Here is a 16,402-nt window from a genome sequence, read left to right as displayed (position 1 = left end):
GGGACTTCTGAGTCAGGTTAGCAGGGAGCAGTGTCATAGCATTGGTGTTGCTGCTCCTTTATTATATGCCCATTGCATCTGCATCATTATCTATCACAATCTGAGGCCACTTTAATACAACCATAGGCGTGCGCAGCACATTTTATTAGGGTGTGCACCTCCTGAGGGGCGTATCTATCACCGCCCATTGGGTGTGTCTAGCACCGCCCAGTGGGTGTGTCTAACACCGCCTATCTGGTGTGTCTATCACTACTGTACGTTATTAAACGTCATCTTGAGATTAACCGTGTTATGCCTATGGTGTCATTCTCACAGATGAGAGATTTTACGATCCCTCTCCCACAACCTCTGACTGGCTTTGAGAATATTTCACTGTGTGTACTCGCAGTGTCAGAGACTTAGGTGGAGGACTCCTCTGATGTAGCTGTCCTTCCTCAGCCCTCATCACCATCCTCAGCACCATCTACAGCCTGCATCACCTTCTTCAGCCATTCAGCACCTTCCTCAGCCCCTCATAAGCATCCTCAGCATCTTCCTCAGCCCTCATCACCTTCCTCAGCCCCTGCCTCAGCTGCTCATCAGCATCCTCAGCACCTTCTTCAGCCCTCATCACCTTCCTCAGCCCCTCATAAGCATCCTTAGCACCATCCTCAGCCCTCATCACCTTCCACAGCACCTTCTTCAGCCCTCATTACCTTTCTCAGCTCCTCAAAAGCATCCTCAGCACCATCCACAGCCTTCATCACCGTCCTCAGCCCCTCATCACCTTCCTCAGCCTCTCACCACCTTCCTGAGCCCCTCAAATGCATCCACAGCACCATCCTCAGCCTTTATCACCTTCCTCAGCCCCGTATTACCTTCCTCAGCACCTCACTACCTTTCTCAGCTGCTCACCAGTGTCCTCAGCACCTTCTTCAGCCCTCGGAACATCTTCAGTGTCCACATCCCCTCATCAGCATCCTCAGTGGGTGTACTCATTGTGAAATCGCCATCCTCTCCTGGCTCATCTCAGAGAGTAGTGCTGCCCCTCTCTTGTCTCCTGGCCCAAAGTGACATTGTAGCTCATACTGTACTTCCCGTCGAGCAGGTCCACCTCCCGGCACGAGTCAATGAACAGCTGCACAACTGCCTGAGGGTGGGGGTGGCCACATGTCACATCTTTTACTGCCCGCTGAACAGAGCCCAAGGCTAGATATAGTTTCAGGGTACCTCCACCTTTGTATACAAATAAATTCAGTGTGGAGCCGCACTAGTCTAAGCAATCTAAACGTAATATAGAGGTAGCATCAAAAGAAAAAAACCAATATATATGCAGTTTAAAAAAAATGGGAATCTGAAACTGCTAATGATTGGCGGTGCTCCCAGGAATTTTGTAGACTAGACTACAATTGAAAAGGAGAGAAAAGACAAAAAACCCTTGTTTGGGAGCACTCGTTTATGATAATTAGTATAATATAAAGTAAGATAAATGATGAAATGGGATAAAACTTAACCTTTAATTGTTTCTTGAGTAAAATAAAAGTAGAGTAATTATAAGACTCATGTCTGATGTTTGAAGTAAAAAACCTTGTTTGACCTTTTTAACAAATGAGGTACAAGGTAATGAAGGAAGGTGAAAATATCAGAAATAATGTGTATTGCATGGATACCATGGATTTCTGATGAAGTAAGGGTACCCAATGGAGTCACTGTACATGCCTTATGATGAAGGTATTAATTGTAACATAATATGGTAGCAGAGTTGGATTAAGATGGAGAGAGATGGCAATAAAGAATGGAGGGGGGGGGGGCCCACTGCACCTGGTATTCTCAGGAGGTTTCCCTTCCTAATACTGACCAGGCCATACCTGCTTAGCTTCCGAGATCGGACAAGATCGGGCGTATTCAGGGTAGTATGGCCGTGGGCCTGTTTGTTGGAAATGTGAGAGAAGAAAACGGAGGAAAACGACTCCTATTGTCTGTACTGAACATAAATCAAAACCATGAATAGTCTGGGAGGGTTATTCCAGAAGCAGGGATGCATGAAGTATTGGATGGGATTTTTCCTTATTAAAGGGCCCACTGCACCTGGTATTCTCAGGAGGTTCACCTTCCTAGTACTGACCAGGCCATGCCTGCTTAGCTTCCGAAATTGGACAAGATCGGGCGTATTCAGGGTAGTATGGCCGTGGGCCACTGTAGAGGAAATATATGAGATGGGGAAGTATACATGCTCTGCTTACTGTACTTCACACTCAACCACGGCTATGGACAGTCTCAAAATTGTATTTCCAGACAGCGGTATGTCTGGATAGTTCTGAGTGTCTGGGATGTTTTTGCAGGATGAATCGGTGGTGAAATGTAATAGGTAGAGTTTTTTACAAATAATGAGCTCTCATGGAGATGCTGAATAAAGATGTGTGTGCTGTGTATATGTATAGCTATATCCATAAAACAATTATTTTGTAATTGTTGGTCCCCTGAGGGAAAACAGATAAGTGGTCATATGCTGGCAAAAAGATCAAGGCTGACTTACAAATGAAAAATATGGCCTTTGTAGTGGGAGTGAACGATACCAATTATCAGAAAGCAGTGTTCAGAGGTGACTCAAAAAATTATCAGGTAACTAATTACACTATAGTCACCAATCTCCTGGAGGGTGGTCAGATAAATTCTAATATGCTGACACAGAGCTCAGAGCTGGCTCATAAATGGTACAATCATATGAGTGAGATTGATTGATACTGGATAATTGAAAATAATTATTAATAATTAATAGAAAATAATAATATGCAGAAAAATGAAAATTGCTACCATAAATAAGGTTGTAAGAAAAGATCAGGATAATGTAACACAAATAATACAAAAATCATAAAGGCATAGGCGGGGAATAAGTGCAAGATATAACACAATTCTGAGACAGAGGAAAGTATAGTGGTATACAGCGGTCTAATATCCGTTACCACTATCTTTGGGTAAACTGTCAACTCTTTACAAACTAATGGTGAGTATAAACAAGGATTTAAACCCTGGTGGTTTAATGAGATTAACCTTAGTATAGGTAACAGCAAAGAGAAAACACACGGCAGCGCAAAAAACAAACAAGTATATACTCAGTGTTGGGCAGGGGATAAATTCCCGTACTGCACTGAAATGTGGTGGTGCGCTTGAGACCCTGGTGGTCTAGTGTTAGTTACCCCGGCCGTACGATATGCGGCAGATGCTGAGTTGATTTCCCCTGTTCGAAGTCCCGCTGTAGTGACGAGCGCGGCCGCCCGCTTCCGGACTGGGCGTCGCCGCGATGACGTCACTGTGGACGTTTCTCAACGTACGTTTCACCTATTCAGGCTTGGTCACGAGAGCCTCCCTCTATTGCTCTCAAAGTGGCCAGTACTTGAGTATTAGGACGACCAATGGAAAAGGCATATTGATTTGACAGACTGATGGTAGAGCCTATCAGATCTTATGTGGGTTAACCAATGAAAAGATAGTTGGGGCGGGGGAAAGGGAAGGGAAGACAGGGATGGATGTGTGGTGATAGAAAAAAGTGATGATAGATGGTGAAAGAAAATGGAAAGAAGGGAATGTGAAAGATGAAATATGATAGTGATACTAATGAATAAATGAAAATGAAATGAATGATATAAATGTGAAGAGATGAAATAATGATAATAACAAAATTAATAAATAAAAGAATAAAAAATAAATATAAATATAAAAATAAATATAAAAATATGAATAAATATAAATAAAATATAAATAAATATATAAATATAAATAAATATAATTAAACTGAAATGATTATAATGAAAATAAAGTGAAAATAAAGTGGAATGTGAAATGAAAAAGAAAATGATAATAATAATATGATGAATAAATGAAAATAAAAATGAAAATGAAATGAATATAAATATGAATATAATTTAGAATGGGAAGGGGTAAGGGATGCTGGGAAAGGGGTGTGTTGTAATTATGTGGTATGATGTGTAGGGAGTGATGAAGTGTGAGCAAGGTGGAAAAGGGGTTTGGGTGAGGAATGCTAAGAATTTGGGTGTATTACTTATTGAGTGGTGTACTTGTTATTGAGTGGTGTGCTATGTGGAAGTGATGAAGTGTGAGCAGTGTGGAATAAAGGGGAGTGTTTTGGTGGAGCTGGAGAAACAAGCAGAGAGGTGTGGAAAGATGTGGGGAAGTGGGGTGAGGAAACAGGCTGGGGGAGAAGTGACGGCAGGAGAATGGGTGAGGAATTGAACTTGAAGATGTGGTAATTGACTGGAAGAAGAATGGAGGGGGGGGTTTTGGTGAGGAAAGGAATGAAGAGAAGAGAGAGAAAGAGAAGGAGGGAAACAAGAGTGGGGTTGTGGAAAGTGATGGGGGGGGGGGGTTTTAGAGACAAAAAAAGGGGGGGAGGGGGGGGAAAGGGGGGGGGGGAGTGAAAACCAAGGGAGGGGAGGGGGAAGGAAAAAGACTGATGGGAGAAAGGGTGAAAAAGAGAGAAGAAAGAAAGGGAAGTGAGGGGGGGGAAGGGAAGGCTGGGAAGAGGTGATAGTGGAGGAAGGAAAAAGGGGGACGGTGGGGGGGGGCGGAGAATGAGATAGAATGGTGAGGTGGGAAAGGAGCAGGGTGTTTAATTAATGCGATTATGTGGGTAGAAAGATGCTGTAATTAATGTATTCATTTAAACCCTTGGGCATAAGGGTGTCCAATTTGAAGATCCATTCAGATTCCTTTTTCTGTAGTGCCATATTGTAATCTCCTCCTCTTAATCCCATTTTTACATGTTCTAGACCTGAAAAATGCAAATCTTCTGTTCGACTGTCATGAAAGCGTAAAAAATGTCTGGCGACTGTGGTGAGCTTCTTGAACTGGGCTGAGTCTTGTTTGGCATTCCTCACTGTGCTGATATGTTCAAGTGCCCTGACTTTAAACATACGAGATATCATGCCCACATACCTAAGATTACAGGTACATGAGATGCAGTAAATCACATTCTCAGTCCTACAGTTAAAGAAATCTTGTACTGTGATCTGCTGATTGAATCTGTCAGTGATTGACATAAGGTTGGTAATGTTTGGGCACAATTTACATTTACCGCACGGATAGGTACCTTTGAGAGGTCTCGGCTTTGAGGGCTGCGAAAAATAGCTTCTTACCAATTTATCTTTTAGGTTTGGTGCCCTCCTCCAGCTCATGTTGATGTTCTGGCCAATATGGTCCGAGATGTCCTCATCCATTTTCAGAATGTGCCAATGGGTTTGCAGGATTTTTCTGGCCTCTTTCCAATTCTTACAGAAGTCACTGATAAAACGTAGAGTATTTTTATCTTCCTTAATTTTTGTAGTAGGGAAGACTAAAGAATCCCGTTCTACTTTCTGTACTTCAGATTTGGCTTTTTTGATAAGTCTGTTACTATATCCACGCTCTTTCAATCTTGCAGACAAATCAATACTTTTAGTTTGAAAGGTGGAGTCTTCGGTGCAATTCCTTTTAAGCCTAAGGAATTCTCCCTTAGGAATGTTTTTAATAGTTGATGGAAAATGACTGCTGGTTGAATGGAGTAAGCTGTTGGTTGAGGTATCTTTCCTGAAAATTTCGGTGGCTATTATGTTGGTATCATCTCGATATATCCTGAGGTCAAGGAATGGGATAGAGGATTTGCTGCTGGTGTATGTAAATTTCATGTTGATCTGATTGGCATTGAGAGAAAGGATATATTGATCCAGTTTTTCTTGGGTGCCATCCCAGATCATGAAAATGTCATCGATGTAACGTATCCAAATCAGGATATGGTTGGTATATTCCTCTTGATCATCATTGAATACCATTTCCCGTTCCCACCAGCCTAAAAAGAGGTTCGCATATGTGGGGGCACATGCCGCCCCCATAGCGGTGCCTCTGGTCTGTATATAGAAACGGTTGTTGAAGAGAAAGTAATTATGATTCAACACAAAATGTAGTAATTCCAAAAGGAAATCATGAAAGTCACCAGTGCCACACATAGACAGAAAATATTTGACAGCGTTGATACCCAAATCGTGTTTGATGGATGTATATAGAGATTCAACGTCTAATCCAACCAATATATGGGAATCTTCCAATCGTATACCTTGAATTTTCTTTAAGACGTCAGTCGTGTCTTTGACGTATGAGGGAAGGGTAAGGACATGTTGTCGCAAATGGACATCGAGGAAGCAGCTGGCTTTCTCCAGGAGACCCCCATTACCTGATATAATGGGTCGTCCAGGTGGATTGTCCACATTTTTGTGGACTTTTGGCAACAGATACAGTGTCGGAGTCCTTGGGTGTGGGGTATTCAAATAATCCCATTCTGTTTTTGTGATGGTACCTTGTTGTAGGTATCTGTTGATGATTCGAGAATATAAATTTGAGAAATTCTGTGTGGGATCAAACAGGGTCGTCTTGTAACAGGAGGTATCTTTCAGTTGTCTGTTAGCCTCTTTGAGGTATAGTGTGGTAGGCCATACCACGATGTTGCCTCCTTTGTCTGACATTTTGATCTGTACGTCGTCCCATTTTTGCATCTCTTTAATGGCTGTTTTCTGTTGTCTGGATAGGTTGCCAGTTGTCTTAAAAGATTTCTGGCGCCGGTAAAGTGTGTCAAAGTCACGTGACACCAGATCCAGAAATACCTTTATCTCAGGACTTTGGTTATCCTGAGGAAAAAAGGTTGACTTGTTTTTGCAGATAGGGCGAGTGGAAGTGGAGGGTTGTTCATCCGATAGTTCCTCTAAAATGGCTAAAGCATCTTGTTCCTGTTGAGACCAGACGGCTGGGTCACTGTTTGGCGAGAGAGTGGCCTTATCTTTCTTAGAGAAGTGTTTTTTAAGTAAAAGTTTGCGGCCAAAATGTCGGAGATTTATTTCCCACTTGAAACGATCGAAATGATTGGTCGGTGAGAATGAAAGACCTTTCTCGAGGACACTGGTTTGGTCTTGCGTGAGAACATGTGTGGATAAATTGATTATCCTTAATTTAGTAAGGCTCTCACTGGTTACTTCTGTTTCCTGGAGGGGTATCGTCTCTGCTGAGGTGACCGCCATCTTTGTCTTGATGTTCTTCCTTCCCCCCCGCCTGGTTTTTGTTTTGCAGGGTATCCACGGGTCTTGCCCCTGCCTACCTCTAAAAAAGAGGCAGATGTGGAAGTAGAGTGGTGACTGGAATCTCTCCTGCGATCGAAAGGATCTCTCGAATCTGAGTTGGAGTCTGGGTGATCTTCTGTATCTGATAGTTCGACTTCAGAGGATGATGGTGTATAATCCCGTCTGGTCGTATCCCTTCTGCGAGTTTGTTGTGTCCACTTAAAAATATGTCCTGAAGTGAAGTCGCGTTTATCCCTAGCGAACTTGGATTTCTTCCTTTCAATGATGTTATCCTCATATGACTCAAGATCTTTTTTCATTTTACCGAAGAAATCTTGGAAGGAAGGGTTATTTTCCCATTGTTCCAATTTTAGGCCCAAGGTATCGATCTCTTTGGTACATTCTTCCATGATTAGGTGATTATGTTTTATTAAGATACCCATTAAGTCTTGGGAGCATTTTAAGAGACATTGTTCCCAATCTTTATGTAAATTATCCGTGGAGAGTGCAAAAGAAGGAAAAAGTTTAGGCCGTAAGCCTCTTGGAGATATTTTTTGTCTGCAATAGTGTTCCAGACTGGTTAAATCCCAATCGACTCTGATGCGTCTTTGAAGAGTTCTTTTCAAGTGGGAAAGATCCTCTTCCCAATTGGTGTCTGTGATAGGATCAGGGATCTTGATAGGAAAAATAGTATCTAGGTCTTCTATAGATCTTTTATTTTTTAATTCAGTTTTTAAACTGAAAGTGCTCATGATAGTACTGGTCGTTGGTGGTAAGAGAGAGGCGTCTGAAATTCTTGAAACAGGAGATTAAAGGGAAAGGTACAAAATTAAGACAATAATATAGAGACAATTACTAATTTTGGCTTGAAAATCTGCCTGGATAACTGTGCTGGGTCCGAGAGCTGAGGAAAAGACCTCAGTACCAAGAATTGTATACAAATAAATTCAGTGTGGAGCCGCACTAGTCTAAGCAATCTAAACGTAATATAGAGGTAGCATCAAAAGAAAAAAACCAATATATATGCAGTTTAAAAAAATGGGAATCTGAAACTGCTAATGATTGGCGGTGCTCCCAGGAATTTTGTAGACTAGACTACAATTGAAAAGGAGAGAAAAGACAAAAAACCCTTGTTTGGGAGCACTCGTTTATGATAATTAGTATAATATAAAGTAAGATAAATGATGAAATGGGATAAAACTTAACCTTTAATTGTTTCTTGAGTAAAATAAAAGTAGAGTAATTATAAGACTCATGTCTGATGTTTGAAGTAAAAAACCTTGTTTGACCTTTTTAACAAATGAGGTACAAGGTAATGAAGGAAGGTGAAAATATCAGAAATAATGTGTATTGCATGGATACCATGGATTTCTGATGAAGTAAGCGTACCCAATGGAGTCACTGTACATGCCTTATGATGAAGGTATTAATTGTAACATAATATGGTAGCAGAGTTGGATTAAGATGGAGAGAGATGGCAATAAAGAATGGAGGGGGGGGGGCCCACTGCACCTGGTATTCTCAGGAGGTTTCCCTTCCTGATACTGACCAGGCCATACCTGCTTAGCTTCCGAGATCGGACAAGATCGGGCGTATTCAGGGTAGTATGGCCGTGGGCCTGTTTGTTGGAAATGTGAGAGAAGAAAACGGAGGAAAACGACTCCTATTGTCTGTACTGAACATAAATCAAAACCATGAATAGTCTGGGAGGGTTATTCCAGAAGCAGGGATGCATGAAGTATTGGATGGGATTTTTCCTTATTAAAGGGCCCACTGCACCTGGTATTCTCAGGAGGTTCACCTTCCTAGTACTGACCAGGCCATGCCTGCTTAGCTTCCGAAATTGGACAAGATCGGGCGTATTCAGGGTAGTATGGCCGTGGGCCACTGTAGAGGAAATATATGAGATGGGGAAGTATACATGCTCTGCTTACTGTACTTCACACTCAACCACGGCTATGGACAGTCTCAAAATTGTATTTCCAGACAGCGGTATGTCTGGATAGTTCTGAGTGTCTGGGATGTTTTTGCAGGATGAATCGGTGGTGAAATGTAATAGGTAGAGTTTTTTACAAATAATGAGCTCTCATGGAGATGCTGAATAAAGATGTGTGTGCTGTGTATATGTATAGCTATATCCATAAAACAATTATTTTGTAATTGTTGGTCCCCTGAGGGAAAACAGATAAGTGGTCATATGCTGGCAAAAAGATCAAGGCTGACTTACAAATGAAAAATATGGCCTTTGTAGTGGGAGTGAACGATACCAATTATCAGAAAGCAGTGTTCAGAGGTGACTCAAAAAATTATCAGGTAACTAATTACACTATAGTCACCAATCTCCTGGAGGGTGGTCAGATAAATTCTCATATGCTGACACAGAGCTCAGAGCTGGCTCATAAATGGTACAATCATATGAGTGAGATTGATTGATACTGGATAATTGAAAATAATTATTAATAATTAATAGAAAATAATAATATGCAGAAAAATGAAAATTGCTACCATAAATAAGGTTGTAAGAAAAGATCAGGATAATGTAACACAAATAATACAAAAATCATAAAGGCATAGGCGGGGAATAAGTGCAAGATATAACACAATTCTGAGACAGAGGAAAGTATAGTGGTATACAGCGGTCTAATATCCGTTACCACTATCTTTGGGTAAACTGTCAACTCTTTAAAAACTAATGGTGAGTATAAACAAGGATTTAAACCCTGGTGGTTTAATGAGATTAACCTTAGTATAGGTAACAGCAAAGAGAAAACACACGGCAGCGCAAAAAACAAACAAGTATATACTCAGTGTTGGGCAGGGGATAAATTCCCGTACTGCACTGAAATGTGGTGGTGCGCTTGAGACCCTGGTGGTCTAGTGTTAGTTACCCCGGCCGTACGATATGCGGCAGATGCTGAGTTGATTTCCCCTGTTCGAAGTCCCGCTGTAGTGACGAGCGCGGCCGCCCGCTTCCGGACTGGGCGTCGCCGCGATGACGTCACTGTGGACGTTTCTCAACGTACGTTTCACCTATTCAGGCTTGGTCACGAGAGCCTCCCTCTATTGCTCTCAAAGTGGCCAGTACTTGAGTATTAGGACGACCAATGGAAAAGGCATATTGATTTGACAGACTGATGGTAGAGCCTATCAGATCTTATGTGGGTTAACCAATGAGAAGATAGTTGGGGCGGGGGAAAGGGAAGAGAAGACAGGGATGGATGTGTGGTGATAGAAAAAAGTGATGATAGATGGTGAAAGAAAATGGAAAGAAGGGAATGTGAAAGATGAAATATGATAGTGATACTAATGAATAAATGAAAATGAAATGAATGATATAAATGTGAAGAGATGAAATAATGATAATAACAAAATTAATAAATAAAAGAATAAAAAATAAATATAAATATAAAAATAAATATAAAAATATGAATAAATATAAATAAAATATAAATAAATATATACATATAAATAAATATAATTAAACTGAAATGATTATAATGAAAATAAAGTGAAAATAAAGTGGAATGTGAAATGAAAAAGAAAATGATAATAATAATATGATGAATAAATGAAAATAAAAATAAAAATAAAATGAAAATGAAATGAATATAAATATGAATATAATTTAGAATGGGAAGGGGTAAGGGATGCTGGGAAAGGGGTGTGTTGTAATTATGTGGTATGATGTGTAGGGAGTGATGAAGTGTGAGCAAGGTGGAAAAGGGGTTTGGGTGAGGAATGCTAAGAATTTGGGTGTATTACTTATTGAGTGGTGTACTTGTTATTGAGTGGTGTGCTATGTGGAAGTGATGAAGTGTGAGCAGTGTGGAATAAAGGGGAGTGTTTTGGTGGAGCTGGAGAAACAAGCAGAGAGGTGTGGAAAGATGTGGGGAAGTGGGGTGAGGAAACAGGCTGGGGGAGAAGTGACGGCAGGAGAATGGGTGAGGAATTGAACTTGAAGATGTGGTAATTGACTGGAAGAAGAATGGAGGGGGGGGGTTTGGTGAGGAAAGGAATGAAGAGAAGAGAGAGAAAGAGAAGGAGGGAAACAAGAGTGGGGTTGTGGAAAGTGATGGGGGGGGTTTTTTAGAGACAAAAAAAGGGGGGGGAGGGGGGGGGAAGGGGGGGGGAGTGAAAACCAAGGGAGGGGAGGGGGAAGGAAAAAGACTGATGGGAGAAAGGGCGAAAAAGAGAGAAGAAAGAAAGGGAAGTGAGGGGGGGGGGGGAGGGAAGGCTGGGAAGAGGTGATAGTGGAGGAAGGAAAAAGGGGGACGGTGGGGGGGGGGGCGGAGAATGAGATAGAATGGTGAGGTGGGAAAGGAGCAGGGTGTTTAATTAATGCGATTATGTGGGTAGAAAGATGCTGTAATTAATGTATTCATTTAAACCCTTGGGCATAAGGGTGTCCAATTTGAAGATCCATTCAGATTCCTTTTTCTGTAGTGCCATATTGTAATCTCCTCCTCTTAATCCCATTTTTACATGTTCTAGACCTGAAAAATGCAAATCTTCTGTTCGACTGTCATGAAAGCGTAAAAAATGTCTGGCGACTGTGGGGAGCTTCTTGAACTGGGCTGAGTCTTGTTTGGCATTCCTCACTGTGCTGATATGTTCAAGTGCCCTGACTTTAAACATACGAGATGTCATGCCCACATACCTAAGATTACAGGTACATGAGATGCAGTAAATCACATTCTCAGTCCTACAGTTAAAGAAATCTTGTACTGTGATCTGCTGATTGAATCTGTCAGTCATTGACATAAGGTTGGTAATGTTTGGGCACAATTTACATTTACCGCACGGATAGGTACCTTTGAGAGGTCTCGGCTTTGAGGGCTGCGAAAAATAGCTTCTTACCAATTTATCTTTTAGGTTTGGTGCCCTCCTCCAGCTCATGTTGATGTTCTGGCCAATATGGTCCGAGATGTCCTCATCCATTTTCAGAATGTGCCAATGGGTTTGCAGGATTTTTCTGGCCTCTTTCCAATTCTTACAGAAGTCACCGATAAAACGTAGAGTATTTTTATCTTCCTTAATTTTTGTAGTAGGGAAGACTAAAGAATCCCGTTCTACTTTCTGTACTTCAGATTTGGCTTTTTTGATAAGTCTGTTACTATATCCACGCTCTTTCAATCTTGCAGACAAAATAATTGTTTTATGGATATAGCTATACATATACACAGCACACACATCTTTATTCAGCATCTCCATGAGAGCTCATTATTTGTAAAAAAAACTCTACCTATTACATTTCACCACCGATTCATCCTGCAAAAACATCCCAGACACTCAGAACTATCCAGACATACCGCTGTCTGGAAATACAATTTTGAGACTGTCCATAGCCGTGGTTGAGTGTGAAGTACAGTAAGCAGAGCATGTATACTTCCCCATCTCATATATTTCCTCTACAGTGGCCCACGGCCATACTACCCTGAATACGCCCGATCTTGTCCAATTTCGGAAGCTAAGCAGGCATGGCCTGGTCAGTACTAGGAAGGTGAACCTCCTGAGAATACCAGGTGCAGTGGGCCCTTTAATAAGGAAAAATCCCATCCAATACTTCATGCATCCCTGCTTCTGGAATAACCCTCCCAGACTATTCATGGTTTTTATTTATGTTCAGTACAGACAATAGGAGTCGTTTTCCTCCGTTTTCTTCTCTCACACTTCCAACAAACAGGCCCACGGCCATACTACCCTGAATACGCCCGATCTTGTCCGATCTCGGAAGCTAAGCAGGTATGGCCTGGTCAGTATCAGGAAGGGAAACCTCCTGAGAATACCAGGTGCAGTGGCCCCCCCCCCCTCCATTCTTTATTGCCATCTCTCTCCATCTTAATCCAACTCTGCTACCATATTATGTTACAATTAATACCTTCATCATAAGGCATGTACAGTGACTCCATTGGGTACCCTTACTTCATCAGAAATCTATGGTATCCATGCAATACACATTATTTCTGATATTTTCACCTTCCTTCATTACCTTGTACCTCATTTGTTAAAAAGGTCAAACAAGGTTTTTTACTTCAAACATCAGACATGAGTCTTATAATTACTCTACTTTTATTTTACTCAAGAAACAATTAAAGGTTAAGTTTTATCCCATTTCATCATTTATCTTACTTTATATTATACTAATTATCATAAACGAGTGCTCCCAAACAAGGGTTTTTTGTCTTTTCTCTCCTTTTCAATTGTACCTCCACCTTTGATCCACTCCATCAAAAAACATAAATAAACTGAAGCTGAAAGCAAAGTTTAAAAAGCACCTCCTCCGCTACAAATGGAAAACAAATATATGCACATCTGGCAGACTCAAACCTCTAAGTTCAGGCGCACTTGGCCTTACACCATTTTTTGTTTTAAAAAAAAAAATATATTTTTATATATATATATATATATATATATATATATATGTATGTATGTATGTATGTATGTATGTATGTATGTGAAGTGAACATTCTACAAATTTGAAGAAATTTATTGTACCACCTAATCCAACCAGTTACACATTTCCTTCAATATGTGCCTCCTCTGCCTTTCTGTGTCTCATAGTGCCTCTATCTGTGCCTTTCACTTTCCCCTTCTTCTGCCTGCCTGTCTGTGCCTTTATCTGTGACCTTTACTCTCTCTGCCTCCTCTACCTTACTGTGCCTCTGTCTGTGCACTGTTTGCCTCTCTGATCCTCTGCCTGTACCCGTTCAGCCAGTTTGTGCTACTATATATACCCCTTTGACAGTTTTCCTTTCTATATACTCTCCCTCTGTTTTCTCTTGTCTCTTGCACTCCCTCTGCGGTTTCTCCAAGCCACCGTGCCCCCCTCCCTGGCCCCCATCTCCTGCTACTTGCCTGTTTCAGTCGCGTCCGCGCCTGATCCATTTTTTGGTCTGTGGTGCTTTAGTAAGCACATACCGATCTCCCGGTGGTCAGTTAGCGCACTGCCGGTCTCCCAGGTGATCCGCTCCGACCAAAGAAAGTCGCGTCCCCCTTTAATGTTACTGCTTAACTCTAGCGGCACGCGGCGGGGGCAAGTAACTGTCTCCCACCATTGTCCCTAGAGCTCCAGCTCCGCCCACACACCCGTTATCTCTCCTCCTAGAGGAGTGCCGCCGATAGCTCCTCCCAGCCGTTCCCCTCTCTAAGCCCAGCCAGTGAAGAGATTGTCGGACATTAGGGGGTGCCTGTGCGCACCAGGCACCCCCCGTGCGCACGCCTATGAATACAACTGACTTTATACACAGCTCCAGGTTACAACAAACACCTACATACACATCTCTTCACACGATGCCACGGTGACCCACCGCATTTTCCTATAAAGCCTTTTGTTACATCTTATATACATTTTCACATTTGTGTTACCGTACAAAATTGTGGATTTGAAAATTCTCGATTAGGTCCTTTTCTAAAGTGTGTTACTTTTTATTGATGTTTTTTATTTTTTGTGTAATACTAATTATATATATGCCAGCCCTTCCTGCAACGCATAGTGGGGGTTATTCCAAGTTGATCGCTCGCTGCCGATTTTTGCAGCGCAGCGATTAGGTGAAATAATGGTATTTATGCACATGCGTATGGTTCGCAATGCGAACGCGCAATGTTTCCTTCGCACTGATGGCTGCAAGAAGATTGACAGGAAGGGGGCGTTTCTGGATGTCAACTGACCGTTTTCAGGGAGCGTTTGTAAAAACGCAGGCGTGTCTGAAGAAACGCTGGTGTGCCTGGGCGTTCACTGGGTGGGTGTATGACATCAAATCCGGACATGAATAGCCTGAAGTGATCGCAAGCGCTGAGTAGGTTCAGAGCTACTTTGAAACTGCACAAACTTTTTTGCAGAGCTCGGCTGCACATGCGTTTGCACTTCTGCTAAGCTAAAATACACTCCCCAGTGGGCGGCGAGCGATCAACTCGGAAAGACCCCCTGTGTCTTGACACTTCAGCACCATGGGGCTGGTTCAGACCTGATCACTGCTGTGCGTATTCGCACAACGGGTGATCAGGTCTGAACTGCGCATGCGTATGCACCGCAATGCACAGGCGCGTCAGTACGCAGCGATGGGGAGCACCGGGCAGTGGCAGGATGGTGCGAAAAATCCCATTGCACCGGTGAACGCAAGGAGATTGACAGGAAGAGGGCATTTGTGCGTGGCAACTGACCGTTTTTGAGGAGTGTCCGGAAAAATGCAGGATGGACCAGGCGTTTGGAGGGAGTGTTTCTGACGTCAGCTCCGGCCCCGATCATTGCACTGGAAGAGTAAGTCCTGGGCTGCGTAGAGACTGCACAAAATTAGTTTGTGAAGCTCTCCGACACATCCGAACGCATACATACACAGCAATTTCCCCCTCCCTCTGTAGGCGGTGACTACCTGATCGCAGGGATGCAAAAAACGCACCCTAGCGATCAGGTCTGAATTACTCCCCATGTGATGTCGCACCATGTGACTTCACATAATGCTGCCACTAAGCACAGCTCCAAAGAGGGGGTCCTGGGTGAGATCATGGTGACTAATGTTTCTTATGTGTCAGTCCTATCTTGCTGCAGCGGCTGGGTGTCGTTCCTGATGGCTGCTGTTGTTTATATACACATACTGTACAGTATGTATGTACCATGGGTGTATGCATGTTTATTGGGTATGTGAGGTATATGTATACACAGAGGAATGTATATATGCATATGTGAAAGAGGATGTGCATGTACTGGAGGGTGTATATTAGAGATGAGCGCCGGAAATTTTTCGGGTTTTGTGTTTTGGTTTTGGGTTCGGTTCCGCGGCCGTGTTTTGGGTTCGACTGCGTTTTGGCAAAACCTCACCGAATTTTTTTTGTCGGATTCGGGTGTGTTTTGGATTCGGGTGTTTTTTTCAAAAAACACTAAAAAACAGCTTAAATCATAGAATTTGGGGGTCATTTTGATCCCAAAGTATTATTAACCTCAAAAACCATAATTTACACTCATTTTCAGTCTATTCTGAATACCTCACACCTCACAATATTATTTTTAGTCCTAAAATTTGCACCTAGGTCGCTGGATGACTAAGCTAAGCGACCCTAGTGGCCGACACAAACACCGGGCCCATCTAGGAGTGTCACTGCAGTGTCACGCAGGATGTCCCTTCCAAAAAACCCTCCCCAAACAGCACATGACGCAAAGAAAAAAAGAGGCGCAATGAGGTAGCTGTGTGAGTAAGATAAGCGACCCTAGTGGCCGACACAAACACCGGGCCCATCTAGGAGTGTCACTGCAGTGTCACGCAGGATGTCCCTTCCAAAAAACCCTCCCCAAACAGCACATGACGCAAAGAAAAAAAGAGGCGCAATGA

General features: G+C 42.4%; 6 pseudogenes; 2 read left to right on the top strand and 4 right to left on the bottom strand.

The window, feature by feature from the left end:
* Nucleotides 1–1,788: 1,788 nt before the first annotated feature.
* Nucleotides 1,789–1,906, bottom strand: LOC134947017 (5S ribosomal RNA; annotated as a pseudogene).
* A 149-nt stretch (nucleotides 1,907–2,055) lies between these two features.
* On the bottom strand, nucleotides 2,056–2,173 carry LOC134946209 (5S ribosomal RNA; annotated as a pseudogene).
* A 6,406-nt stretch (nucleotides 2,174–8,579) lies between these two features.
* LOC134947189 (5S ribosomal RNA) lies at nucleotides 8,580–8,697 on the bottom strand (annotated as a pseudogene).
* Nucleotides 8,698–8,846: 149 nt separating this feature from the next.
* LOC134946208 (5S ribosomal RNA) lies at nucleotides 8,847–8,964 on the bottom strand (annotated as a pseudogene).
* Nucleotides 8,965–12,495: 3,531 nt separating this feature from the next.
* Nucleotides 12,496–12,613, top strand: LOC134946207 (5S ribosomal RNA; annotated as a pseudogene).
* Nucleotides 12,614–12,762: 149 nt separating this feature from the next.
* On the top strand, nucleotides 12,763–12,880 carry LOC134946074 (5S ribosomal RNA; annotated as a pseudogene).
* The last annotated feature ends 3,522 nt before the right edge of the window (nucleotides 12,881–16,402 follow it).

Source organism: Pseudophryne corroboree, chromosome 7 (assembly GCF_028390025.1).
Source record: "Pseudophryne corroboree isolate aPseCor3 chromosome 7, aPseCor3.hap2, whole genome shotgun sequence".
NCBI lineage: Eukaryota > Metazoa > Chordata > Amphibia > Anura > Myobatrachidae > Pseudophryne > Pseudophryne corroboree.
This window is presented reverse-complemented; position numbering and strand designations above follow the sequence as displayed.